Genomic DNA, 27,372 nt, shown 5'->3' on the forward strand with positions numbered 1-27,372 from the left:
ATTTTATATAAGTTAGTAAATGTATTTCTCACAATTAGGATATGTCTTTCCTTGAGAGAGAAAAAGTTCTTTGCATACGTGATGCATAAAATCTCACGTGCAGCACCAGCTAGTTACCGTTTGATCATGTTTCGCTGGTCCATGACGTGCTTCACAGGAGATTCTCTGCGTCACATATGCATAATTTTTTTTACCCCTTGCAATTAGCTGCTTTTGACCCTTTTTCTTATTACGAGCTGAAACCCAACGGATCGACCTGATAAACTGCAACCAACCGCGGTCACTGAGCGCCGGGACCCGGCAACCATCGAGATGCTTTGACTGCAGAAAACGGCTGCTGGTACTATAGGTCGCCGGAGCAAATTCTGGCCCCGTTTGACCGGGCTCCCACGGGCTCCGGCTCCTACACTATAGGCGGGTGTTGGCCGCTTAGCGGCCGACAGGTGCCTACAGGAGCCGGAGCCGCGGAGCCAGAAAAACAAGCTTCTCCGGCTTCGGTGGTGCCAGTGAGAGAGGAAAGGAGAAGAGAAAAAAAACGGCTCCGGTGAACAGTAACCGGATGTCGACAGGCCGGAGCCGGAGCCGGAGCCGTCGGAGCCCGGCCAAACGGGGCCTCTGAAGAATCTGATCCATTCATGCATACAGCTGCTCTAGTTACTAGATCCGAGGAGAATCAGTGGACGACAGCTCACATGTGGATGACGAGGACGCCGGCACGCACGCGAGAGGTCCTCCGCTCCAGCAGGGCTCACTACTACAAAACAATGATACTGTAACACTTTTTTTGGTAACATATTCATCAACATGTTTTAGTAAAATTTCATAGAAACACAAAATAGTGTGTTATATACTTCGGTTGTAACACAAAACATCTTTTTTATAAAAAGTTGCTGACAATAATTATAGTAACACAGAATTAATGTTACAAGTAAAATACTACAAAAGTGTACTATGTTGTAACACATAAATGAAACATATAAAATATGTTACAAATATATATCCTGTAGTAACACAAAATAATGTTACAGTCCAAGTGTGTCAGGTATCGATATTAGGGATACTCAAAGCAAGGAAATTAGCGTCCACACTGATTTTCTAGGATGGCTCGAGACATATTAAAAGGTCTCGCCCGATTCCAAGACCGTGGGCTCCGTCTCGCCTGACCTTAAGGCCGCGGGATCCGTCTCATCTGACCTCAAGGCCGTGGGCTTCGTCTCGCCTGGCCCCAAGGACGTGGTTTTCGTCTCGTCCGACCTCGGGCTCCGTCTCGCCCGACCTCGAGGTCGCGAGCTCCGTCTCGCCCGACCCCAAGGACGCGGGTTCCATCTCACCCGACCCCTTGGGTGCGGGCTCCGTCTCGCCTAAGGTCGCGGGTTTCGTCTCACCCGACCTCGAGGACGCAGGTTTCGTCTCGTCCAATGGGGACCCATACCGCCGCTAACCACTCTAGGTCTAAGCGTATGGGCCTGGGTCAAAACTTTGACGCCAGGGAAGAGGCTGACACATCTCGATATAACCTGTGGCCATGACGGGCCATACCTGGGGATTCACATCAAGAACAATATCGGACGTGCCGCTGTTGTTCTGCCTATTCCTCGTACGGACGCTGACAGACGCATCAGTTCACCATGACGTCCGCCGGGATGGAGTGGAACGCCATGACCGGTGGATGACACATGCGCATGGCGCCACTGACGAATAGGGCCACGATATGGAGCCGTCTCTATTGACATCTACACGACCAGTCGGACCCACATGAAGGAGAAGAAAGGGCCAACAACCCTAGAAGTCTTCTCCTTTTCCTCCTCTGTGACCCGCACTTTCTCTTCACCTATAAAAGGGAAAGCAGGGCACCCCACACTGGGGGATCAGAACACAAGAGCATGACACGAGCACACGGCTGAGAGGCAAGCGAGCTCTCAGCACCTGTTCACTCCTTCCACTAGAGACTTGGGATTCTCTCTCTCGCCTGTTTGTAACTCCTACTGCAAATCAAGTGCCGGTAACATAAGCAGCAACGAACTGGACGTAGGGACGTTTCACCTGAACTAGTATAAACCCTTATGTCATCCGAGCACACCATCCGAGCCAGAAGGGCAAATATAAATTTGCTCATCGGTGGTCCAAAAATACCGATGGTTGATGCGCCAGGTAAGGGCTTTTTGCACGTCTCGACATCCACATCAGGCCTCGTATGGCAAGTCATGGCGTCAACTGGGTCCTAGGCGCATGCGTACGCTTTGGGAACCTAGACTTCATCGTTACGACGGAGGGAGAGTTGGCGCAGTTTCCTACCGCCGTCCAACCTCTCCACTCCGCTGGCCTCGACGTGATCATCGAGGTGCTTGAGGAGTTATAGTTACACGCACTAGAAGCCCGCACCCCTGGGAGTGACCAGCTCCTCGGCTTCGATTATGAGAGGCTAGAGCGCCAGCTCGATGCCTTTCGGGGACCCCCACCATCTCAGAAGGACCTACGCCGCCTCACCTTCTTGTTCGCTAACGTCATGACGTAGCTTGTCAGAGGAGAGCCGCTCTCCCTAGAATACCTCATCCGGAGCACCCCGACAGCGTTCCCATTAGGTCTACGCAACGCCACATATACCATTGGCCACCTTATGGCGCAGCGCATGCCCTCGTCCCCTATGAACGACGAGTGTATGGGGATGACAAAATACATCGTGGAATCTTTTCATGACCTTGTCGTGGGAGAATCGGAGTTGCCCTCTGACTCTGACTCTAGTAGGGGTGCCATCACCCCTCATGAGAATGTTTCATAGTAGGTACTCCCAAGGGATACATCGAAAGCATCCATGAGGGAGGGGCTACCCCAACAAATGACCATGACAATGAGGTCAAGGGGGATGCAAGGGTCCTACCTCCCCTACGTGTAGAGCAGCTGAGGGCGCGGCACCAGGAGCTTGAAGAAGCATGACTCTAGCTTAAGTAGGAACGCACAGAGCTCGAGCAAGAGATCGAGCGCCATGGAGACAGTGGCGTGCGTGCTCTATGGCTCATGACATGAAATGGGGGATCATCAAGGACGATGAAGCCCTCCCACACTTCACCTAGGCAGGCCAGAACATCGCTGTCGCGGTGGCCTTGCTCTGGGGGCTTCCGGAGCCCACAACACCTGAGGATCATCAGGCCCATCGTGAGATTCGCATGCTACTCGAGCGTGCAGCAGTGTAGCAGGGATAGAGCTATCTGTTCGATAATGTGAGCTCAACACCAGCCAACGCACTCCCTTAGAGTGACCCGACAGGGACGTATCAGTCCACTAGGCGCAACGAGGCAACAGGCCACACACTGCTGTCTTGGTGCATGAGCGTCTTAGCCTCCACCATGATGCGCGCCACACCCTAGATGCCCATAGGTGTGCCCACGATGATGAGAGCCCTCGTCATGGTGGACTCTATGATAGCAGTGAGGACCGAAGCCCAAGCCTCAACTTGCTGGGACCTCAGGGCTTTGGCCGACACATCCTCAATGCCGTCTTCCCACCACGGTACTGACTACCGACCAACATCCCAAAATACTCTGGGGAAACAAACCTCGGACCATGGCTCAAGGATTATCGGCTTGCTTGCCAAGCCGGTGGAGCAGATAGTGATAATTTCATTATCTGTAACCTTCCACTGTTCCTGGTCGATGTGGCACGAACATGGTTGGAACACCTTCCACCCAAATGAATCCAAAGTTGGGTGGACCTAAAAGAGATCTTCGTGGGAAACTTCTAGGGCACATGCACGCGTCCTAGTAACCCATAGGATCTCAAAAACTACCAATAGAAGTCCAGGGAAACTATTCGTAGGTACATCCGGTGCTTCTCCTAGCAGTGCAACAAGCTACCCGATGTCGCTGGCGCCGACATCATAGGAGCTTTCCTATCCAGGACCACCTGTGAGTCCCTGGTTCACAAGCTAGGATGTAAGGGCCCACGAATCACCAAGGAGCTCCTTGACATCGCCAGTAGCCACGCCTTGGGCAAGGAGATGATCGAGGCAATTTTCGACCGCCCCAAGGGCAAGGCAAAGCGGGACGAGGATGTCGGTGAAGGCACCTCCAACCGCCCCAACAAGAAGAAAAATAAGTAGTGGCGTGAGGGCTCGCTCGTGGCCACTGCTGACCACAAGGGGGGTTGGAAGCCCACCAAGGGTACCCTGAACTACTTCAAGAAGCTACTCAAAGGGCCATGCTCAAACCATGCTTTCCTTGTCAAGCACCTATACAAGGATTGCGTCCTCATGAAGCAATTCTTGTTCGAAGGCTCCAACAAGGGGGGCATAGGAAGGAGCCCAAGCCAGCTATAGACGATGCCTAGGGGAAGGATGGCGGATTTCTAATGTTGGATGGCAGCCTCATGATCTTTGAAGGGTCGATGACCTATGACTCCAACCATCGCTAGAAGCTTGCGCGCCATGAGGTTTATACGACTGAGCTAACCGCGCCTTCCTTCCTTCGATGGTAGGAGTCTGCCATAACCTTTGATCGGACTGACCACCCAAAAAGTGTCCCGCATCTAGGAAGATACCCGCTCATGGTCAACTCGATCATCGACATGAAGCAGCTCACCAAGGTGCTGATGGATGGAAGCAGCGGCCTCAACATCATGTACGCAAAAACGCTCGATGCCATGGGCATTGACCAATCACGCATCCTGCCGATTAGGGCACCTTTCCATGGCATCATGTCTAGAAAGTAGACCATGTCACTTGGGCAGATTGATCTGCCCATCACCTTCAAGAATTCAACCAATTATAGGACGGAGACCCTTATCTTCGAGGTGGTCGGGTTCCATAGGACCTACCACGCCATCCTAGGATGTCCATGCTATGTGAAGTTCATGGCCGTCCCCAACTACATCTATCTGAAGTTGAAGACGCCTGGTCCATGTAGGGCCATCACCATCGACACCTCCTTCTAGTGCACCTACGAGTGTGAGGTCAAGTGCTGTGAACATGCCACAACAATTGTCGCCTCCAAAGAGCTTGCAGCCATCAGGGAGGAGGTCATCGAAGAAGCGCCTGACCCTAAGCAGTCAGCCAGGTCTTTCGAGCCTATAGAGGGCGCTAAGAAGGTCCTCATAGACCCTAGCGGCTCCGAGGGTAAAGTGGTACACATTGGCACCACACTTTCCTCTAAATAGGAAAGCACACCTGCCGACTTGCTCCACGCCAACAGAGACATCTTTGCGTGAAGACCCTTAAATATGCTAGGCATTCCGAGAGAAGTCGCCGAGCACACCTTAAAGATTAGGCTAGGCTCTAAGCCGATGAAGCAGCGCCTGTGTCTCTTCGATGAGGAGAAACATAGGGCCATCGGCGAGGAGATTACGAAGCTTTTGGCGACCAGGTTCATCAAGGAAGTATACCACCCCAAGTGGTTAGACAATCCCATTCTTGTATGAAAAAAGAGTGGGAAATAGAGAATGTATATTGACTACATGGGTCTCAACAAAGCATGTCCAAAGGATCTATTTCCTTTGCCACGCATAGACCAAGTAGTCGACTCTACCTCAGGGTGCGAAACCCTTTGCTTCCTTGATGCATACTCTAGGTACCATCAAATCATGATGAAAGAGTCTGACTAACTCATGACATCTTTCATCACCCCATTCAGATCATTCTGCTACATCACAATGTTGTTCGGTCTAAAAAACATGGGGGGCTATGTATCAGTGTTGTATGCTCAAGTGTTTTGGGGACCACACGGGCGAACCATTGAGGCCTACGTGGATGACATTATGGTCAAGTCCAAATGGGCTAACCAAGTCATAGCGACCTAGAATAGACCTTCACGAAACTTCGAATAAACGACATCAAACTCAACCCCAAGAAATGTGTTTTCAGGGTCCCGAGGGGTATGCTGCTGGGTTTTATCGTCTTCGAGCGTGGCATCGAAGCCAACTTGGAAAAGATCTTGGCCATCATGAGGATGGGCCTGATTCGGAACATAAAGGGGGTATAGCAAGTTACAGGGTGCCTCACCATGCTCAGCCATTTTATCTCATGCCTCGACAAATGAGGTCTCCCCTGTATCGGCTTTTGAAGAAAGCTGACCATTTTGAGTGGACTCCTAAGGCCTAGGAGGTGCTTGACAAGGTGAAGTAGCTCCTGATGAAGGCCCTGATCCTGGTCCCCCAACCGATGGGGAACCGCTTCTGCTCTACATTGTGGCCACCACGCAACTGGTCAGCGCTGCCCTGGTGGTAGAGCAAGAAGAAGAGGGACACGCCCTCAAAGTGCAGTGTCCTGTGTACTTCATTAGCGAGGTCTTGTCTAATTCCAAGACTCGCTATCCCTAAATCCAGAAACTCCTGTATGCCATCCTTATTGCCAAGAGGAAGTTGTGTCACTACTTCGAATCGCATCAGGTGACAGTCATGATGTCCTTCCCTCTCGACAAGGTCATCCAACACCGAGATTCCATAGGAAGAATCATGAAGTGGGCAGTCGAGCTAATGGGTCAAGGCATTTCATATGCCCCTCGGATGGCCTTCAAGTCCTAAGTGCTAGCTGATTTCGTTGTAGAGTGGACCAAGATCCAAATGCCGCCAATAGTCGTTGACCAAGAGTACTGAATGATGTACTTTGATGGATCGCTGATGAAGAAAGGCGACGGCGTGGGGCTATCTTTGTTTCACCCCTCAGGGTATGCATGAGATACATGGTTCACATCTATTTCCCCTCATCCAACAATGTGGCTGAGTATGAGGCACTCATCAATGGCCTACACATCACCATCGAGTTGGGTATCTAACGGCTTAATATCTGAGGTGACTCCCAGCTAGTCATCAACCAAGTCATTAAGGAATCAAGCTACCACAATGCCAAGATGGTTGTGTATTACTAAGAAGTCCACTAGCTGGAGGACAAGTTCAATGGTCTCAAGCTCAATCACATCCTGAGGCGTCTCAATGAGGCGACCAACACACTGGCAAAAACAGCATCCGGCCGAGAGCTAGTGCCGATGGGTGTCTTCGCCAGAGATCAGTACAAGACCTCGGTCCGTTATGAGGATCTGGAACAAACTAGTGATGGGCTGCCTGCCCTAGGCTTAGGGGCTGAAGTCATGGAGCTTGATGAGGATCCAGTGATAGAGCCCGACCCTCTGGCCGCCTAGAGGACGCCTTACCTCAACTACCTCCTCCATGAGGCACTACCAATGGACAAAATGGAGGCTGGTGGCTTATGCATCGCGCCAAGTCCTTTGTTGTTATTGAGGGCAAGCTCTATAGGCGAAGCCATACTGGGATCCTACAGCGCTGCATCCCCATCAAACATAGGAAGCAGTTGCTGAGTGATATCCATGGTGGGGTCTGCAAGCACCATGCCACCCCTAGGACCTTAGTCAGAAACATATTTCAATAAGGCTTCTACTGGCCAACCATAGTAGCTGACACTGAACAGATTGTGCGCACCTATGAAGGGTGTCAATACTATGCTCAACAGACCTACCTACTAGCCCAAGCACTCCAAACGATCCCCATACATGGTCGTTCATGGTCTAGGGGCTCAATTTGGTCGGACCTCTCAAGAGGGCGCCTAGGGGCTATACGCACTTGCTTGTCACCATAGACAAGTTTACAAAGTGGATAGAGGCTCGATCGATCTCCATGATCAAGTTTGAGCAAGCTGCGTTGTTCTTCCTCGACACCATCCATCGCTTTGGAGTCCTAAACTCCATTATCACGAACAATGGCACATAGTTCACTAGGAAGAAGTTCCTTCGATTCTATGAAGAATACTACATCCATGTTGATTGGGCTGCCATGGCGCACCCCCACATGAGTGGGCAGGTCGAGTGCATGAACGGCATGGTCCTATAAGGCCTCGAACCTAGGATCTTCAACCGATAGAACAAGTTTGGCAGACGATGGGTCGTGGCGCTTCCTGTGGTGGTCTAGAGCCTGAGGATGACCCCCAGCAAGGCCACTGGCTCCACGTCATTCTTTGTGGTCTATGGTTCTAAGGCTATCCTCTTGACCAACCTCGATTATAGAGCACCGAGGGTCAGGGCATATGATGAATAGGGAGCCGAGTCATCCCTCAAGGATGCCATGGTCTAGCTAGATGAAGCATGTGATGCTGCCCTCCTCCGCTCGGCCAAGTACCAGCAAGCATTGTGCCTGTACCACAACCATCGAGTGCAGGGTTGGTATAAATGTCCATGCAGCCCAAGGCATAATGGCATGGCACAAAGCCCACTTTTTTAGCCCAACACAAGGACGGCCTGGCCCGATGATGTGCTGGCCTAGGCTGGCCCAGCCTGGTATAGTAGGTCATGCTCGGGCCATACCCTAGGCCCATGGGCTAGCATGGCATGGCCTGGCTTTTTATGGTCTGCCCGATAGCGGCCTGCCATCCCCTCTCCCCCATGGCCCAAGGCAATGGCCTAGCTGCTCTTTGCCTCCCCCTCTCTCCCATGGCCCAAGGTGATGGCCTAGCTACTCTTTGCCTCCCACTTCGTATATAAGTGGTGTTGGCTCCCTCTCCCCTCCCTCACCAAACCCTAAATCATTCGGTCATCTCATTCTCCACCCAGGCACCCACCCGTGCCGCTCTACCCTCTCAAGTCGCTCTCACTCTTGCCTTGCCGTCTCTAGTGACCTCTCCTAACTCTGGTGACCTTGATTCGATCCGCCTGCCACCATCGAGCCGCTCCCTTCTCCTCCTCCCAGATACTCTCCCTCTCTCCCTCTCTCCCTCTCTCCCATCTCCCTCTCCCTCTCTCTCCCCTCGACCCCTCTAGATCTTGGTGATTATGTGAGTTCTTGTTACTATCGTCCCTTCGCCACCGCTCGCCATCCTTGCTAACGGTGTGTCGTCTTCTCTTGGGGGCTATCGTCTTCTCTGGCACTAGGCTCTAGTTGCGTAGGTAAACCCTAACCCTAACCCTCTCCTTCTATCTTGATCTATCTGGCTATTTCTGATTTTGTTTGTTCCTCTTCCTCCTTCATCTCTTTATGCAGGTCGGTAGCCGATGCTTCGTCCTCTAGCTATGGCATAGAGCGAGCCAGGCAGCCACTCGCACCGTTGAGGAACAGGGCTAGAGAGGCCATGGCTAAAGACAATGGCATCCTTCTACCAAGCTTGGCCCTCAAGGGCAAGAATGACGATGACACCCAAGATGACACTGCTGTGTTGTTTGGTATCAATCTCAGAGACAGCTATGCTCCGATCAATCTGGACAGCGGCGGTGGTGAAGGGGTGACGGCGACTGGGACCATAGTTGGCTCCACTAGCTCTACTCCATCTGTTGTTGGTACTAGTACCTCTGTTGGTAAGCATAAATCTATTGTGTGGGCTGATTTTGATGAGATCTATGAGATTGTGAATGGAGTTAAGATTTTCACTAAAGCTACCTGTAAAATATGTAAGAGTACTTTGTCTGCTAGATCTAGTGCTGGCACTAGTCACTAGAAGAGGCACTAGAAATCTTGTAAGCAAAAAACTGATCAACGTGCTAGGGTTCAGTCTAGGCTTGCTTACAATCCTGATGGTTCTATGCAAAATTAGAACTATAAACCTAATGTTGCTAGATCTGAGTTGTGTCACTTGATTGCTAGGCTTGATCTACCGTTAGGTATCGGTGAGATAGAGTCCTAGGAGGAGTACATTATTCATGCTCATAACCCTAGGTTTGTTAAGGTATCTAGACAGGCCACCACCAGAGATCTTAGTAAGCTATTTACTGAATGTCATAATATGCTTAAGAATCATGTGTTGTCTGCTATTTCCTCTATTCCACTGACTTCAGACATTTGGTCTGGTAATGCTAAGGAAGGCTTCATTACTATTGTTGCTCATTATGTCAGTGCTAATTGGGAGTTACAGAAAAAGGTTATTGGTTTTAGGTTGATTGAGGTGAAACATATCGATGAAAATATTACTAAAAGAATTGTGTCGGGTTCATAAACATGGGGTCCCTCGGGGATCGGCTTCTGCGCCAAGGCTCGGCCCAAGAATCTAAAAACAAGGCAAAGGAGTAGTCCAGCAACCGACCGGAGGGCTAGGCCCAAGAAGAGCAATGCTCGCTCATCGGCTACTTCGGCCCACCTATTCGACCGGAGCGCTCAATTTAGGCTCCAGCCACCTCCGGATGGCCTCTTCGATCGGAAGGCCTACCCCAAGCCCTACTTCCAACTCCAACCCCACGTCCCTCTGACTGGGGCTCATAGGAACCCTACTCACCGCTCTTCTCCGACAGCGCACTCAGAACCGACTGGATCCATCTGACCGGGGCACCCTGTTCGGAAGGAACCAGAAGACGTGCGGAGAAAGGCAAGGCAAGGCTCACAAGTCAAAACCACTGTACTAGGGACCATACCCTACATGAAATAGTACTCTATAGCCACTCTGACATAAACAATATTGTAGGCACCGACATCTCCCACTATAGTTTTGTAGGGACCACTAAAACTCCCATACGGTAAGCCCCCTGCGTGTCTCTGGACATCGATAGCGGGGTGGGCTCCAGGATTTGCCATACCAGGTGAACATAGCACGACTCCTCACATGCCACTAGGCATCAAATAGTATTTGCATATACCGGCATCCATCCTTCCTGAAGAAGATAGCATTACCTCTCGTGCGCATCTGACATTCTACAATGACATCAACAGTGTTGGGGGCGCCTACCATTATCCAATCTCCATCAAGCATGGGTAGCAAGGCTTGAAGACATCCATACCCTCTCCCTCTCACCTATAGAGCCATCCCCTTCATCTATAAAAGGGGATGCGCTCCCTCCAACAAGGGGACCGATTCAAGGAAGCCAGAGTTCCTCAGATCGACATCAACACCTCACAACCGCAGAACCACCAAGTTCTGACCACAAGCACACGCTCGAACACCAAGCTTGTAGCGAGGTTCCTGTCACTCTTGACCCTTCCGATCAGAGTTGACCAGACCTCTTGTACACCCTATCTTTTTCCCTCTTGTTTGTAACCCCACTACAAACTTCGAGCACCTAGGCTTAGGAATAAAGTCACCGACCGACCCCGACTAGACGTAGGGCATGTTGCCTAAACTAGTATAAATCCTGTCTCATTGAGTGCTAGGCCACATCCGATCACAACATACAACAAAACTACAAATATTCACTAGTTGGTCACTTTCTGCACCGATAGTTGGCTCCATTCGTGGGGAAGATGATGTACGTTCAACACCTTTTTGGTCATCGGATGGCCCACTTTTCCGCCACCCTAGTTCCGGTGGGCTCGGGCGATACGATTCGCTTTGGCTCGTTAGAGTTCCCCGCACTCTTGCTCGCCGGGATGCGGGTTCCACCTGTCTTCACGCCATCCCATGCCTTCCTCTTCGAAAGCCTAAACTTCATCGCCGACCGACTCGGCGTACTCCACCTTCGCGAGGAGGCTCGTGACCCGGCACCCATCGGAGGGACGTCCTCCATCGACTCCAGGACGCGTGACTTCAATGGCACGGCATCTATGCTTCATTCCGAGCAAACTCTCTGCTCAAACCCCGCTGTGAGTAATATACATGTTGTTATGTACTCACTATTCTCTATTTTCCGTCGATTACCTGGCGGAACCCTATTGTCCCTAATGCAACCTCCATACGGCCAGATCCCCTATGGCCTCATGTCTTCCGTGGATGCATACGCTCGGGGGCTCCGAAGGATGCTTGTGCCGCCCCCTCTCGCATCTAAATTCGTGGGAATGGCGAGCTATGCTTCCACCTATTTCTTCGACCTCATGGATGATGATGGCGAGAGTGACGGCTCTAGCATCGGCGATATGGCACCTAGCCATCGTCTGTCCTGGGAGTGCGCCATGGTGGACCCTCTAGGACACCTACTGATAGAAGCGGAGTTCTCATGGACTCACGCCCCTCTGGGCCTTCATGCAGAGACCCCTAAGCTCACACCTGAGCATGGGGAGGAAGTGCGACAGCGATGGCTGCACCAGCCACTGACTGCACTAGCACGCTCGACGCACCACGCTGTGCCCTGTGCGCATAGACTGGTGAATGGTGCTCGAGGTCATGCCTGTTAGCCCTAGCGCAACATCTTGGTTCGGGGGACTAATCCCCTATAGTTTGCTTGGACTAGTCAAAACGTTGCCGTCGTGGTAATGTTCCTGCGTGACCTGTCTGAGCCAAACGACCCTCATGGATGGCAATCCACCAGAACCTCCGGGCACTGTTGGAGACCGCCACCGTTCAATAGGTGGAGTACTTCGTATCGTGATGCCAACTCGCAACCTCACTCCTCGTCTAGGGAACAGGGACACAACAGATGGGGCACTACACCCTATCAGCATAGGAAGCTGCAATGGCACCTCACCTTGACTTGATGACTGCCCCATGCTGACCACCTATCTGTGCATGGCTTGGGCCAAACTGAGACGCGCAGTGTCGACCAAAGTCCCAGCCCTGACCGCTTGGGACCACGGACCTTTGTCCAACACCTCTAGCATGCATCGTTCCCACTACGCTTCAACAGAGGCCACGACAAAGGTAAGGCCAAGCGCCAGAATCAAGACGAGGGCCCCTTTACATAGAGGGGAAAAAAGAACAGAAAGGATCGCCGTCAACCAGCTAACTTTGCGTCGGTCGCTGCGGCCGATCACGCGGGCACGTAGCCCCAGCAAGACCCTTTGGGCCACTTCCATGATCTCATGGAGAGCCCATGCACCAACCACGACTACCCCGTCAAACACCTCTACAAGGACTGCCAGCTCCTCAAGCGCCTACTGAGGTAAGCTGGCAGGCCAAAGGAAGAAAAAGGCGAGGAAGCAGGAACCAAAGGAAGGGGCATAGTGGGCAAGGATCCAGATGACTGGAGTGATCCAATCGGAAGCCAACCGACTGAAGGACAACAACAACGACGCTCTCTCCGAGGACCTTGGAACAGCTATGTCATTTCTTCTTTTCCTAAGTTTCAGTCTTACCTTTACTAGCGAACGCTCCTATAAGAGCACCCCGACCTAAACACTTTTTGGCTCGGGGCACTCGGGGGCTCCACTAGGGGGCTCTACTACCCCTCTATTTTTGTATTTACCTTAAGTACTCTTTTACTTTCATATGGAGAAACTCCTTCCTACCCAAACAAAAGGGTAGTTCGTTACTTTGATTTACCTTATGTAACTTTGCTTTAGAACATTCCAACTGATCGCACCCTACCTTTTCCAATGGTTACAACCGGCTGAGCCTCGCGGGCCATGCCTCAGGTTCACAAAGTTGCAGCCTACGGAACAAATGGGCAGGTATGAGAGAGAAAGAAATTAAAAACAAAATTATGCTAAGGGAGAACTAAGGAACGAAAGGGAACAAGCTTCCCTGAATGGAGCACTCCATCACAAAAACAAAAACCGATTGCAGTCATTAAAACACACATGAACGTTTTACACAGGGGTTCCCCCCATGAACTTAAACTTCTTACATTTACTAACTACTTATATTTATCAAGGTATTAAACCAGCCCGGTGGCATCTGCTGATGGTGCGACCGATGAAGGCGCATGCTGCTCACTCCCCGGCAGCACGATGTTCGGCTCGGTCGAGGCCGAGGTGACATCCCTCCCCAAACTAGGCTCTGGGCTATCCGCAAGCTCGAAAGCGTTCTCTCCATGCATGCTTCGAGCCATGTCTTGACGGCGAACATCCATCACCCACTTGACGGAGACTTGCTCTGACAATGACCGTGCGTGCGGCAGCAAGCTCTCCTCGATTGATTGGATGTCCTCCATGCTTAGGCCTTTAGCATACCCGCTACAGATAGTGGTAAAGTCTAGATTTGGGTGGTACATCGCCACCGAGGTCAGCATCCCCGATGCTCCATAAAACAGCCCACTCCTAACAAGGTCCTTGACCACATCCAGGACCTCTGCCAGCTAAACTACGAGCATGCTAGTGCTTGGCGCTGACCCGAAGACTTCTGAGACTACGAGCTGGGCAGCGTTGCGAATCTAGCCAAGCTCCCCTTCGAGAGCACATCACTCTTCACGAGACTTGGCTAGCTGCTTGATGTTCTAGCTGAAGTTCACCTTGGTCATCTCCAGGTCTCGCTCCAGTGCCTTCACCTTTTCACCCAGCTCTACAAGAAGGGCGACAAGCTCAGAAATAGGCTCGGGAAAAAAATAAATCAACACCACAAGAAAACAAAAAGGTATGCACCAATGCGAGAGGCCTCAAGGGTGGAGAGATTCTCTATCTGCCAAGCCACCTACTCACGTAGCTGGACACTCACGTCCTCTCTTCCCATCACCTGGTCTCGGAGCGCGAGCACCTCCTGATCCGCTTCCGACTGGGCCCTCTGCTCCACCTCCAGGGCCTTCTATGCCGACTCCAGGGTGGCCCGCTCTAGCTCAAGGGCTGCCAAGGCCTCTTGAAGTGCCACCTTAGTGTTCGCTAGAGGCGTTTGTAGCCCCGCCTCAGTCTCCGCCTGGTGGACCCTTGTCGCCTCAAGCCCTTGCTCAGCAGTAGTCACCCACTCCGCCACACGCTGCCCCTTCGCCCGCACAGCGGCCGCTCGGACCTAGGACTCATGGCAAGCGGACTCCACCTGGTGCTCAAGCTTGGCCATCTAGGCGTGTTTTGCCTAGAGGAAGTAAGACTTATGGGATGACACCTTCCTTATTTCCTGTGAAAAATAGGCATGCTAAAAATAACCGATGAAAGATTCAAAGGGCAAGGAGAAGTACCAGAAACTCACCTCCGCGGTGAGCTGCAGGTTGACCTCAACCAGCTACCGAGCAAACTGAGCCTACTTCTGGGCGTTCTCAAGCTTCGCGGATAGCTTGGTGAGTTCGGACACCGCGGCATGCCCTTGCCCCCCCCCCCAAAAATGTCCTAGAGCTGACACTCTTGGGAATCCCGGAGGATGAACCGCGCCTTCGATGGGTCCTCAGGGCAGGGCCACCCCAGGTCACCCTTCGATGAACTACTGGAGGGCCTAGCCTTTGACCGGACCACCGCCAGCTCCCGCGGTGACACCGGTGGTTCCACCACAGTATCTGCCTCGTTGTCAGATAGGATCTCCACCACCTCGCTCGCATGGGACACCACTGGGCGTCCTAACTCTGTCCTAGCCATGCTTCCCTCTGGTGCCTTCGGCTATGAAGGCAAGGATAGGTCGTGCAGCCCTCCACCCGGCAAGGTAGGGAGCTCGCCCCCCCTCGTCTCCTCCACCGTGACCAGTGGAGGAGGGGCCACAAGAGTTACCTCTGACACCACCTCTGCCATCAGCATCGGGATCACTACGAACAACATCGCCATCACTATCACGTTATCAGCAGCTGCCCTGGGGGCACCACCCCCAGGAGGGAAGACTTTACCGCCACCACCCTACTGCCCCCTTCACTCATCGCAACATGCTGCAGAGTGGGGTCCTCCAAACCTCCTGCATGGGGGTTGGGGCGATGCTCAACCCCGGCATCCCCCAGCCGCTAACAAAAATCATGGGTAAGCCACACTCCAAAAAAGACTCAACCACCAAAAGTCAAAGAAGCAACAAAAGGAAACATACCAGGTGGCGAGCGGCACTACTCTGAAGGTAGGCTCCGACGATGACTGGCCCATAGGATGAGGACCGCTCCAGGACTGTGACCCGCGCCCCCTCACTTCAGACGGGGTCAGAGTCATCCCAACCGACTCCTGCTTGGCCTATGGGTCGCTACGACCTTTGGCTCGAGGCTCCCCAACTAGAGCAGCGGGCGGGGCGTCATCGACCGGATGCCAGTCTGCCCCTCAGACTGCCTGGACTGCTTGACCACACCCATAGCAAGCAGGGCCTCCTCCGACCACAAGTTCAGTGTTGGCACTAGCCCCATCACTGCACAAGCGCCAGTCCACTCCTCGGACTGCCCGGCTCCCCCAGCCGCATCCGCCATAGGCGACAACAGGACCGGCGACACCGCCGAGAGGCACGGTGACTGTGTCCGCTTCACCGCTTGCTCACTAATGGCATCCACGCTCGCCACATGCTTCCTCGATGCAGGAACCTCCACACGCCATGCGGCCTCCTACTCCTCACCAGTGGACGTCGCCATAGGGTCGCGATGCATCGCCAAGGTCATAATGACCTCTTGACTCTCCTCCTCGTCAGAGAAGACCATGTCGTCTAAATCCATAGGATCATCCAACACGAGTTTCGACTCGATGTCGCTCCCATGTTCCTCGGCCCTCACGCGCCAGGTGACCTCCTTCTTCTCTTCTTTCCGCTGAACCTCCTTAGTTTTCTTCTTCTTCCGGGCGTCTGCCGCCTCCTTCTGGGTGGCCTACCGGGCCCGGCCCACTGGTCCCTTGGGAAGGTGTAGCTAGGACTTGTACCTCCCAAGCCCCTATGGAACGAATGAACCGAAATCAAAAAAGAAAGGGGCAAAGAAAAAGCACGAACAAAATAAGGGAGCGTACTAGCGTGGACACGATCGAGGCATTGAATGGTATGGGTTTTCCCACTATCGTCTCTCCGGGCCTCAGCTGCAGCACTTGGTCGACGTGACTCTAGATCTCGTTGTTTGGTAGCTCCTCCGATAATGCACGGTCTAGGTCCGACCGGCCGCCGTACGTCCACATCGGGTGTGTCCTCTCCGCCAACAGTGCAACCCGGCGGCGGTAAAGGGTGTGGAACACCTGCACCCCATCGAGGCCACCCCTTATGAGCTTTCGAAGCTCCTCCTCGATGGCCTCCACCTTGTGCCTCTCTATGTGGGTGCAGCCCCATGACCAACTCTTCTGCTTCATCGGCCTCCCGCCGGTAAACGCTGGAAACGGCACCCCCGCCGGATTCCTAATATAGAACCACTCCCCATGCCATCCCTGGTTGGAGTCACATGGGGAATACATGGGATATGAGCCTCCTGCACGTGGCTTCCTCTGTAGGGTGAAGCCTCCGATCGATGTGATCTCGGCCGAACTCTAGTCTGCCATAGCTCTCCTAGAGAAGAAAAGCCAGAAGAGATCCGCATGTGGCTCCATCCTGAGGAAAGCCTCATAGATGGTGACGAAACCAGCAATGTGTAGCACCCCCATCGGATTGAGATGCTGTAGCTCTAGACCCCACTCATTGAGGAGCCCATGCAGGAACCAGTGTGTGAGGTATCCTAATCCGCGCTCGTGGAAGGTAAGGAAAGAAACCACCTCATCGGGATGAGGTTGCGGGAACTCCTCCCCTCCAGGGACCCTCTAGTGCGCTACCTCCTGCGGCGGTAGAAACCCCTTCACGATGATAGCCTCCAGCGCTGACTTCCTCATGTTGGATGTCCGCCAGTCTGACATTTCGCTTTGGATCGAAAAAAGGTCGGTGAGTTCCTCTCTTCTCCCTCACTCTCTCCCCTTCTTTCCTGGAAACCTCCGCGACTCTTAGGAACGCTCACGGCAAAAAGGAAGAGAGAAGGTGGCGATAGATGAAGAACAGGCAAAAGAACAAAACAAAAACCCTCTCCCTGCTCCTATTTAAAGGAAAGGGAATAGTGGTTAAGGAAGGACACGCTGATCGGGGAAGGTAGAGTGGTGGAGCGAGAATTTCTCTCTCTTTTCCATTTAATGCAGATGAGACGTGTCTTGAACCAATGAGATGTGCCCTGCTCAATGGAACGGCTCCTGATCGGATGGGACATGGCCTGGCCGTGGCCCACCACTACCGCATGATCAACCACTACCACATGATGGGCACAGGAACCGAAGCGCCACCGCACACGGGTGTAGGGACCAGAAATGAAATCTCCGCTAGAAGAGACCACCGGACCTCCTTGAGTCGATCGAATCATCTAGGAGGGACACCAAGCGACAGGTAAGGAGCAAAGGGACGCTTCATGCAGGCCATGCTAACTCTGTCTCGAATGACGAGCATGGGTCCTGGTTGGACATTTCCGATTGAAGCTCTCCGAGCCCCGTCACTCCAGTCATCAAGGCAAACATTGCCAAAACCCCCTCTATTTCTTTACAAATCATTCATACATCCATACGCGCATTCATCTCATACGCCTGAACCCCCTGAATGGTTAGGGCATGAACTGCCCGGGGGCTCAGGAACTAAGCATCGCACGTGTAGTGAAATGCATCACAACGCTCCGTGTTGCGTCACGAAGCGGTGGTTTGCCTCATTCGACATGAGCAACCAAACAGAGCTAGGGGAGAAAACCATAGATGAGCACCGTGCAACCTTAGCTTGGTCCTACAGACTAGGTCATCTCAACCTTCTCATTTGATCCTGAACCTCTCGCTAGGCCCACAGAATCTCCATCGAAGGGGAGGCCGTTAGGCCACCCGGGTCAGTCTCTGGAATGACCTAGGCATTTGTCGGGTTGTAGGTAAAGGAGTAGTGGAATGTCACAAGAGGGCTATGCTGACCCCATCAAGAATGATGGACCTAGATTCTACTTGATCACACCCGTTAGCGAGCTCACCGAGCTAGTCTTCGAGCCTGAGCGAATGGGACAGGCGACAAAACTCAGCCCCTCTGGTTGTGAGGAACCAAATGGGGTAACGCACAATACTCACATCGACCCCCACGAAGGCCTGATAAGGCTTAGGGGCTCAAGAAAAACACCTAGGATGGCGACCTCAAACTCACTGGATCAATGACTATGACTCACTCGGTCCCATGGTGTGCACCGATGCTAAGATCCATGAGCACCGCCTTATCCGATCTTTAACTAAACTAACAATGTCTTAAGAATGGCTTCACTTCTGACTGCACTCCAAAGAAATCTTGGGACCATGACCCCGAACTCGCATCGATAGAATCGGCAACATCTGGCTATGGCTCTTGGGACCACAACCCCAAACTCGCATCGACAGGATCGGCGACATCCAGCTACGGCTCTTGGGACCATGACTCTAAACTCGCGTAATGGCTTCACTAACTAAAACTAACTAAAACTAACTCTCTCGATCCATGGCGTGCACTGACGCCTGGGTCTACTCGTGACTCCACCTCACCTGATCCCACGGCACACACCGACGCCTGGGTCTACTCGTGACTTCGCCTCACCTGATCCCACAGCGCGCATCGACGCTAAAGATCAGTAAGCTCTATCGCATCCAAACTAAACTTCCTCGCCTGATCCCTGGCGCGCACCGACGCTAGGATCAGTAAGTTCTGTCTCGATCCAATCTCCGCGCCTAAAAACGCCTTGGCTACACAATGACACCTTGGTTGATAAAATTCCATCTCAAGCTAAAAACATGCACACATGCCCGCTAAAAACAAAACCCCCCAGACGGTTTCGCCTGAACCGCACGGGGACTACACCCGTGGGTGCGCTCGCGCGCACCCGTCGACAAGACAAAAATCCCCTAGATGATTCTACCTAAATCACCCGGGGGCTCGGGGGCTCATGTCGGGTTCATAAACTCGGGGTCCCTCGGGGACCGGCTTCTACGCCAAGGCTCAGCCCAAGAATCTAAAAACAATAGGGCAAAGGAGTGGTCCAGCAAGCGACCAAAAGGCTAGGCCCAAGAAGAGCAACGCCCGCTCATCGGCTACTTCGGCTCACCTATCTGACCGGAGCGCTCAATTCAGGCTTCAGCCACCTCCAGACGGCCTCTCCTATCGGAAGGCCTACCCCGAGCCCTACTTCTGACTTTGACCCCATGTCCCTCCGACCGAGGCTCGTAGGAACCCTACTCACCGCTCTTCTTCGACCGACGCACTCAGAACCGACTAGAGCCATCCGACTGGGGGCACCCCATTCGGAAGGAACCAGAAGACGTGTGGAGAAAGGCAAGGCAAGGCTCACAAGTCAAAACCACTATACCAGGGACCATACCCTGCACAAAATAGTACTCTATAGCCACTCTGACACAAATAGTATTGTAGGCACCGACATCTCCCTCTACAGTTTTGTAGGGGCCGCTAAAACTCCCATACGGTAAGCTCCCCGCGTATCTCTGGACATCGATAGTGGGGTGGGCACCAGGATTTGCCGTACCGGGTGAACATAGCATGACTCCTCACATGCCACTAGGCATCAAATAATATTTGTAGGTACCAGCATCCATCCTTCCTGAAGAAGATAGCACGACCTCCCATGCGCATCTAACATTCTACAACGACATCAATAGTGTTGGGGCGCCTACCATTATCCAATCTTCATCAAGCGTGGGTAGCAAGGTTTGAAGACATCCGTACCCTCTCCCTCTCACCTGTAGAGCCATCTCCTTCATCTATAAAATGGGATGCGCTCCCTCCAACAAGGGAACCGATTCAAGGAAGCCAGAGTTCCTCAGATCAACATCAACACCTCACAACCGTAGAACCACCAAGTTCTGACCGCAAGCACATGCTTGAACACCTAGCTCATAGCAAAGTTCCTGTCACTCTCAGCCCTTCTAGTCAGAGCCGACTGGACCTCTTGTACACCCCATCTTTCTCTCTCTTGTTTGTAACCCCACTGCAAACTTTGAGCACCTAGGCTCAGGAATAAAGTCACCGACCGACCCTGACTGGACGTAGGGCACGTTGCCCAAACCAGTATAAATCCTATGTCATTAAGTGTTAGGCCACCTCTGATCACAACATACAGCAAAACTACAAATATTTAGTAGTTGGTCACTTTCTGCACCGACAAATTGCTTGTGTGATTGAGGAGTATGGTCTGATTGATAAGGTTTTCTCTATAACTTTAGATAATGTTTCTTTTAATGCTAGGCCTATGAGTACTTTGACACCTCTGTTTGCTGGTTATTTGGGTGTTGATCCTTCACCTAAGCCTGTAGATCCTTCTAAGGTTAACTATAGTCTTGTGCATCAATGTTGTGCTTGTCATATCATTAATCCAATTATAAAATCTGGTTTAAAGTGGTTCAAACCTTACTTAGAAGATTTAAGATCTCCTATTAACTTCTTGAATTCCTCTAATCAAAGAATTGCTATGTTCAAGAACTATTGTACTGCTCAGGGTGTTAGACCTAGAAAGTTTGGCTTAGATATGGATGTTAGATGGAATGCTACATACCTTATGCTTAAACACTTGGTTCCATATAAGGATATTTTTTCTATGTTCATTAATACCAATTATGGGTCACAATTGTTGTCTATAAGGCATTGACATGTAGCTGAGAAGATATTAGAGTTCCTAAAAATATTTTATGAAAGCACTGTTGTTCTTTGTCTAGTGTTTATTATCCAACTAGTCCACTTGTTCTACACCATCTTCTTGATATTGCTTCACACTTGTATGCAAGTGAAAAAGATCAAAATCTAATGTCTATTGTATATCCTATGAAGCTTAAATTCCTTAAATACTGGTAGGACATACCTCTGTTATATTCATTTGTATTCATTCTTGATCCTAGAGCTAAGATGAGAGGTCCATTTAATGTTCTACAATTACTTAAAGAGTACACTGGTTGTGATTACACTTCATATTATGTTGATATGAGAAGTGAAATTTATAAGTTGTTTAACAAATATGAGAGAAAGTTTGGTGCAGCTAGGTCTCAAAGGGCTACATAGCCTGCAAGCCATATAGGTAAAATAAAACAGGCATGGGGAAGGATCTTTGGAGGCCTTGGATCTGGTGTTGTTGGTCCTTCCCTTGCCTCTGCCCCCACTTCATCTACATCTAGTTCTGTTATATATGAGCTCATAGTTTATGTTGATAGTGACAATGTCACTGCATATGAGGATGATTTTGATTTACTTCTCTGGTGGCGTGACCACAAACTAACCTATCCAATCCTATCTATTATGGCTAGAGATATTATGTTAGTTTCTGCTTCTATTGTCTCTTTAGAATCATGTTTCAGCTTAGCAGGAAGGATCATTGAGGAGCAGCGATGATGTTTGTTGCCTAAAACTGTAGAGATGCTGACTTGCATAAAGGATTGGGAGTTAGGAGAAAGAAGGTTATAGCATGCTGTTGACAACCAAGAGTTGGAGGATTCCTTTAAGAATTTATATCTCGATGAAGATGAAGCTGGTACATCTGGGGGTGTTGCTGCTAGTACATCTGGGGTGCTACTGCTTGTACATCTAGGGGTGCTATTGGTTGAGACTAGGGGTGCTACTAGTACATCTAAAGGTGCTGTTGCTGGTACATCTTGAGAGTTGTGACTTGAGACTTGAGAATTGAGAGCGTGATCTATAACTGTAATATGTGTTTGTTTTCTGTGAGACTTGAGACCTTTGAACATGTTTAGGACTTAATTAAGAGCTATGCTGCACTCTTTTCCCCTTTCTAGAGTTTCTCACAAGGGTGAGTTTTACCTAGAAAAGTTTTTAGTGAGGGATCATTGCACAAACAGCTCAGTTATCTTAATTATCTCTCTTGTGTCTTTTGTTTTGTTGGATTTGGTCATTGGAGTTGAGTTCAGTTTTGATTTTTCAATGTGAAATTTGGTAAGTGATCTGATTGAGTGATTGTGAATGTGAACTTAGAAGTTGTAATATATGAACTTATAACTTATAATCTATGCTTGTGATCTGATTGAGAATGTCATATTTGCTAAGTGCTGTATGAGATGAATTTTTTGAGGTGATTTAAGGGGACCGGGCTGTGGGCTGGCACGGCCCGTAGAATTGGCCATGCTCAATGGGCCGACATGACCCAACTACCAGCCCATAGGGCCATGTCTAGGCCATCGAGCAGGCATGGTGCATAATTTGGCACAGCTCGAGTAGCCGGCGTGCCGTGCTGACCTAAACCCCCGTCCTGGCCTGATGTCCATATATAGGGGTCAAGCCTTCAACATCGTGGACCTAGTGCTCTGCCTCGTCTAGGGCAACAAGAACCACCACAAGCACTCTCCATAGTGGGAGGGACCATACATCGTTGTGGAGGTGCTCCGATCAGGCACCTATAAGCTCAAGACCATCGACGGCGAAGTCTTCGTCAATGCCAAGAACATCGAACAACTATGTCGCTTTTACCCTTAATCTACGCACGCTTTCTCTTATCGGTTTCGCTATCAACTCCTCGATCTTTAGTGACACTCGACCCCAGCAACGATGAGGGGTCGGGCCTCACTTGGGGGCTGATAAGAGCATATCTATCTGGTAGACATTCTCTATGCCCAATCCTTTCTCACATTAAGATCTAGAAGTAAGGATTGCAGAAACAAACGCTGAGTAAAAGTAGTCGGACCGCAAGAAACCTATGCCCCATCGGCTATAGTGTTTTTGCTTACCAGCATGATCAAAGTTTTTTGCCCACACCCTGAGCTTTTTAGCCTTAACTACAAAAAGAGTTCGAACGCATTAAAGAGTATATCTACTCAGCAAACATTTGCTGTGCCTGACCCTTTCTCATGTTAAGATCTAGAAGCAAGGGTTGAAAAAACAAACGCTGGGTAAAACTGGTCAGACTACAAGAAACCTACGCCCTAGTGACTATGGCATTTTTGCTCACCAGCGTGATTAGAGTTTTTTCACCCGCACCCCAAGCTTTACAGCCTTAACGATGGAAAGGGTCAGAACACATTAACCTTTTTATACAAAAAGGGGAGAAGAGCTAAAAATCTATTTGGCCATAATAGAATTTAAGAGCTTATCCACTTATTACAAGTTTGCCACCTAGCTTATCTACCTAACTAATTTCTTAGGGGGATGATCTCACCCTCTATCTCGGTAGATAAGTCCTATGCCAGAGGGGCCACCTCCTTCTCGATGTCGACCAGCTCAGCGTCGGTGTAGATAGGCGCGAGAACCATCATAGGTAAGTCCTATGCTAGAGGGGCCACCTACTTCTTGATGTCATCTAGCTCGGCATTAGTGTAGACAGGCACGAGAACCATCATAGGTAAGTCCTGTGCCAGAGGGGCCACCTCCTTCTCGATGTTGTCTAGCTTGGTGTCGGTGTAGATAGGCATGAGAACCATCATAGATAAGGTGGGATATGGAGCTAAAAATGCTCCTACGACCCATTCAGGCCCAAGAGTTCGAAGGCTGGCCCTCTAATGGGTTCACAGCCACTCCGAGGCACCCTTAGAGTGAGGGGTGGAAAGGGATGGGCCCACTAGCGGCCAGTACCCAGTCATATGAGCGCCACAGTCATCCTAGCCCACGTTTGAGTCTTGGTCGGTTCCTAGTCCATGGTTTTTCCTCGAAGAAAGGTAATGAGCCCTTGGGACCGGTCGAACAGACCTAAGAACTATATGGATTGGCCACTGAGAATCTAGAGTCGGTCACCAGCTGACCCATGTTGGACCCCCATGAATGGGAAGCCGGAGCCCGACTTGGACTAGCCCATTAATAGCTCACTAGCACTATGTTTTGTCCATCAAGGAAAAATGTGGCACGGCTCAGCCCCTCCATTTTATCAAAAAAATGCTTGAGGGATGACGATCACAAAGACGAGTTGACCCATCGATCGGATCCCTGCAACGTGTGGGGGCTTAAGGGAAGTTGGACTCGCAAGAAGACCGAATGCACAGTCATAGGACAATGGCTTGGATCCTAGGGAGGGGTACGTACAAAAACTATGAATAACATTTATGAAACAAAAAACGTTTTCTCTTACGAGTTTCGCTATCGTCTCCTCGATCTTTAGTGAAACCTAACCCTAGCAACGGTAAGGGGTCGGGCCTCACTCGGGGGCTAATAAAGGTATATATATCCTATCTAAAATAGTCGCCATGCCTAACCCTTTCTCACATTAAAAACCTAGAGACAAGGTTTGCGGAAACGAACGCTGAGTAAAACTGGTCAGACTGCAAGAAACCTATGCCCCAGTGGCTACAACACTCTTGCTTACCAGCGTGATCAGAGTTTTTCACCAACACCTCAAGCTCTATAGTCTTAACAACAGGAAGGGTCAGAACACATTAACCCTTTTTACATATAAAAGGGAGAAAGGACAATTTTTCAACCAAAACAAAAGAACAAGCTTGTTTAAATGAAATAAAAGGGTTAGAACTTGTCCGCTTATTACAAATGCGCCACCAGACCTATCTAACTAAACTAACCCCTTAGGGCGATGATTTCATCTTCTATCTTGGCAGAAAGGTCATGCGCTAGGGGGCCACCTCCTTCTCGATGTCTTTCAGCTCGGCGTTGGTATAGACGGGCACGAAGCCTTGGCTCATTGTCGCCGGATAGATGTTCTCGTAATGAGAATGGGCGATCGTGAACGATCAGTGAATGCTAAAGCGAAGCATGCCCCTTTCCATATCACATGCCTGGTCTATGATCCGGGTGGCACAAACCACGAGCGAGCTTGTCTCCTACTCTAGGGCTAGCTCGAGCTCGTCGTAGACCAGCTGGATGGCGAAGCATAGGTTGTCATGGTCATCGCTCTCCTTCTAGAGGGTGTCCTTCACCTCACTAAGCTCCTTCTCTAGGTCGTGGCTCTTCACCACCTCCACCCCGAGCTTGTCGTTAAGACCTGCCCAAGTCATGTATCAACCGTGTCAAAAGGCTTACCACAAATTCTAGGGAGAGAAGACAACAAGGGAAACCAGAGACTTACCATTCATGTCCGCCCAAAGCCTACGCACCTCATTGTGCTACCGGGTCACCTCGGCCTCCAAGTGCTAGACCACTTCTTGGCACTGACCGACCTTCGCGATGATCCTGGTGGCCACACCCTTGGCTACAACCTTCAAGTCCCTCTCCCCCTAAAGCTCATCCTTGAGGTGGTCGATCCATTGCTAAGCGTCGGTGCGCTCCTAGCGAGCCAGGTCAATCCCCATGCGGAGATCCTCTATGGCCCGAAGCAAATCTTCCCGCTCCTTCCATAGCCGCTTGGCCTCCACGACATCCACGCGCACCCTCTCAATTAGGGCCGTGAGCTTTTCCTTGGCCTCATTGGTATCGTCATGAATGTCCTTCTCCCTGACTCGAAGGTCAGCCACCTCTTGGGCGATAGTGGCAAGCTTAGCCACCTCCAGACAGGTGACAACGAGCTATGCGGCCAGCCCCTCACTCTGCCGCTTCTCCTCAGCAAGGAACTATGACTACTCCTAGCTATGAGCCATAAGGATCTTTGAAGAAGACAAGACTTAGAGGCACGAAAAGAGAACATGAGGGTTGGAAGCACGGTCATATCATACCTGGCCAACCGGGGCGACAATGTCGTGCATCGAGCTCAGCGTGATGGTTAGGGCATGAACCATGTCCTCAACCTCCATATGGACGCTCCCCCATTCCCTCTCCTTTGTTGCTTCATCTAGGGTAGCCACCTAGACTAGAGACTGGGACATCCCCGCGCTGACCTCAAGCGGCATTGACCTCTCTTGTGGTGGTAGCTCTTCTAGAGCGGCTCCTCTAGCGATAGAAGGGGCAGGTGACGTGGACACAAAGGCTTGCCCTATCACCACATCTGTGAAGGATGCCTCGGGTGTGCCCCCTTCCATCCGGCCCACCGTGAACATGGCCACCTGCATGGACGACGGCTCCTACCGTGCCACCTATGCCTATGACATTGAGGACATGACCATTCATGCCACGCCTACCATAGGCACCCTAGATGTTCCCTCCTCTGCCTACTCTCCCATGGACGTAGCCATTGGCTATGCCTCCCTGGTCAATGCTGTGGCTGCCCCAATGCCACTCACAGTCACCACCAGCGCAGCGCCAGCCGGCTCTTGGCACATTTGTTGGAGGAGGATCTTTTTTGGAGCGAGCCATAAGAGAGCCCCATGTCCTTCGACGCTGCAAGGGACATGGCGGTTAGTTCATGGTACTTCATCACAATATGCTTCAATGTTTATGTTGTCAAATTCTTTTCCATTGTCACTTCTTATTTTCTTGAGCTTCACTTCAAATTCATTTTGTGCTCTCTTGGCAAACTTCTTGAAACATGCGGCCACTTCGGTCTTGTCATGAAGAAAGAACACCCAAGTATATCTAGAGTAGTCATCAACTATCACAAGACAATAGAGATTTCCTCCCAAACTCTTATAAGTTGTTGGTCCAAATAGATCCATGTGAAGAAGCTCTACTACTCTTATTGTTGACATGTAAGCTTTTGTTGGATGAGTGTTTGCAATTTGATTGCTGGCTTGACATGCACTATAAAGCCTGTCCTTCTCAAATTTTACATCCTTCAAACCTCTCACCAATTCATTCTTTATTAGCTTCTTGAGTGAGCTCTTCCCAACATGTGCAAGTCTTCTATGCCATAACCATGAAGTGATGTTTTGGTGAATAAGCATGTTTTCAAGTTGGCATCTTCGGAGGTGAAATCCACTAGATATAGGTTGTTGTATCTAAAACCCTTGAATATAACTTGATGATCATCTTTCTTTGACACAACCACTTCCTTCTTGGTAAACAAACATTGAAAGCCAAGATCACACAATTGACCAACGGATAGCAAGTTGAAACTCAATAAAGCAACATAAAGCATATTTGATATTGAATGATCATTTGATATTGCAACTTTGCCCAATCCTTGAACTTTGCCCTTTGAATTATCACCAAATGTAATCCTTTCTTGACCATCCACTTCTTCATTTAGT

The sequence above is a fragment of the Miscanthus floridulus genome, chromosome 8 (assembly GCF_019320115.1).
Source record: "Miscanthus floridulus cultivar M001 chromosome 8, ASM1932011v1, whole genome shotgun sequence".
NCBI classification, from domain to species: domain Eukaryota; kingdom Viridiplantae; phylum Streptophyta; class Magnoliopsida; order Poales; family Poaceae; genus Miscanthus; species Miscanthus floridulus.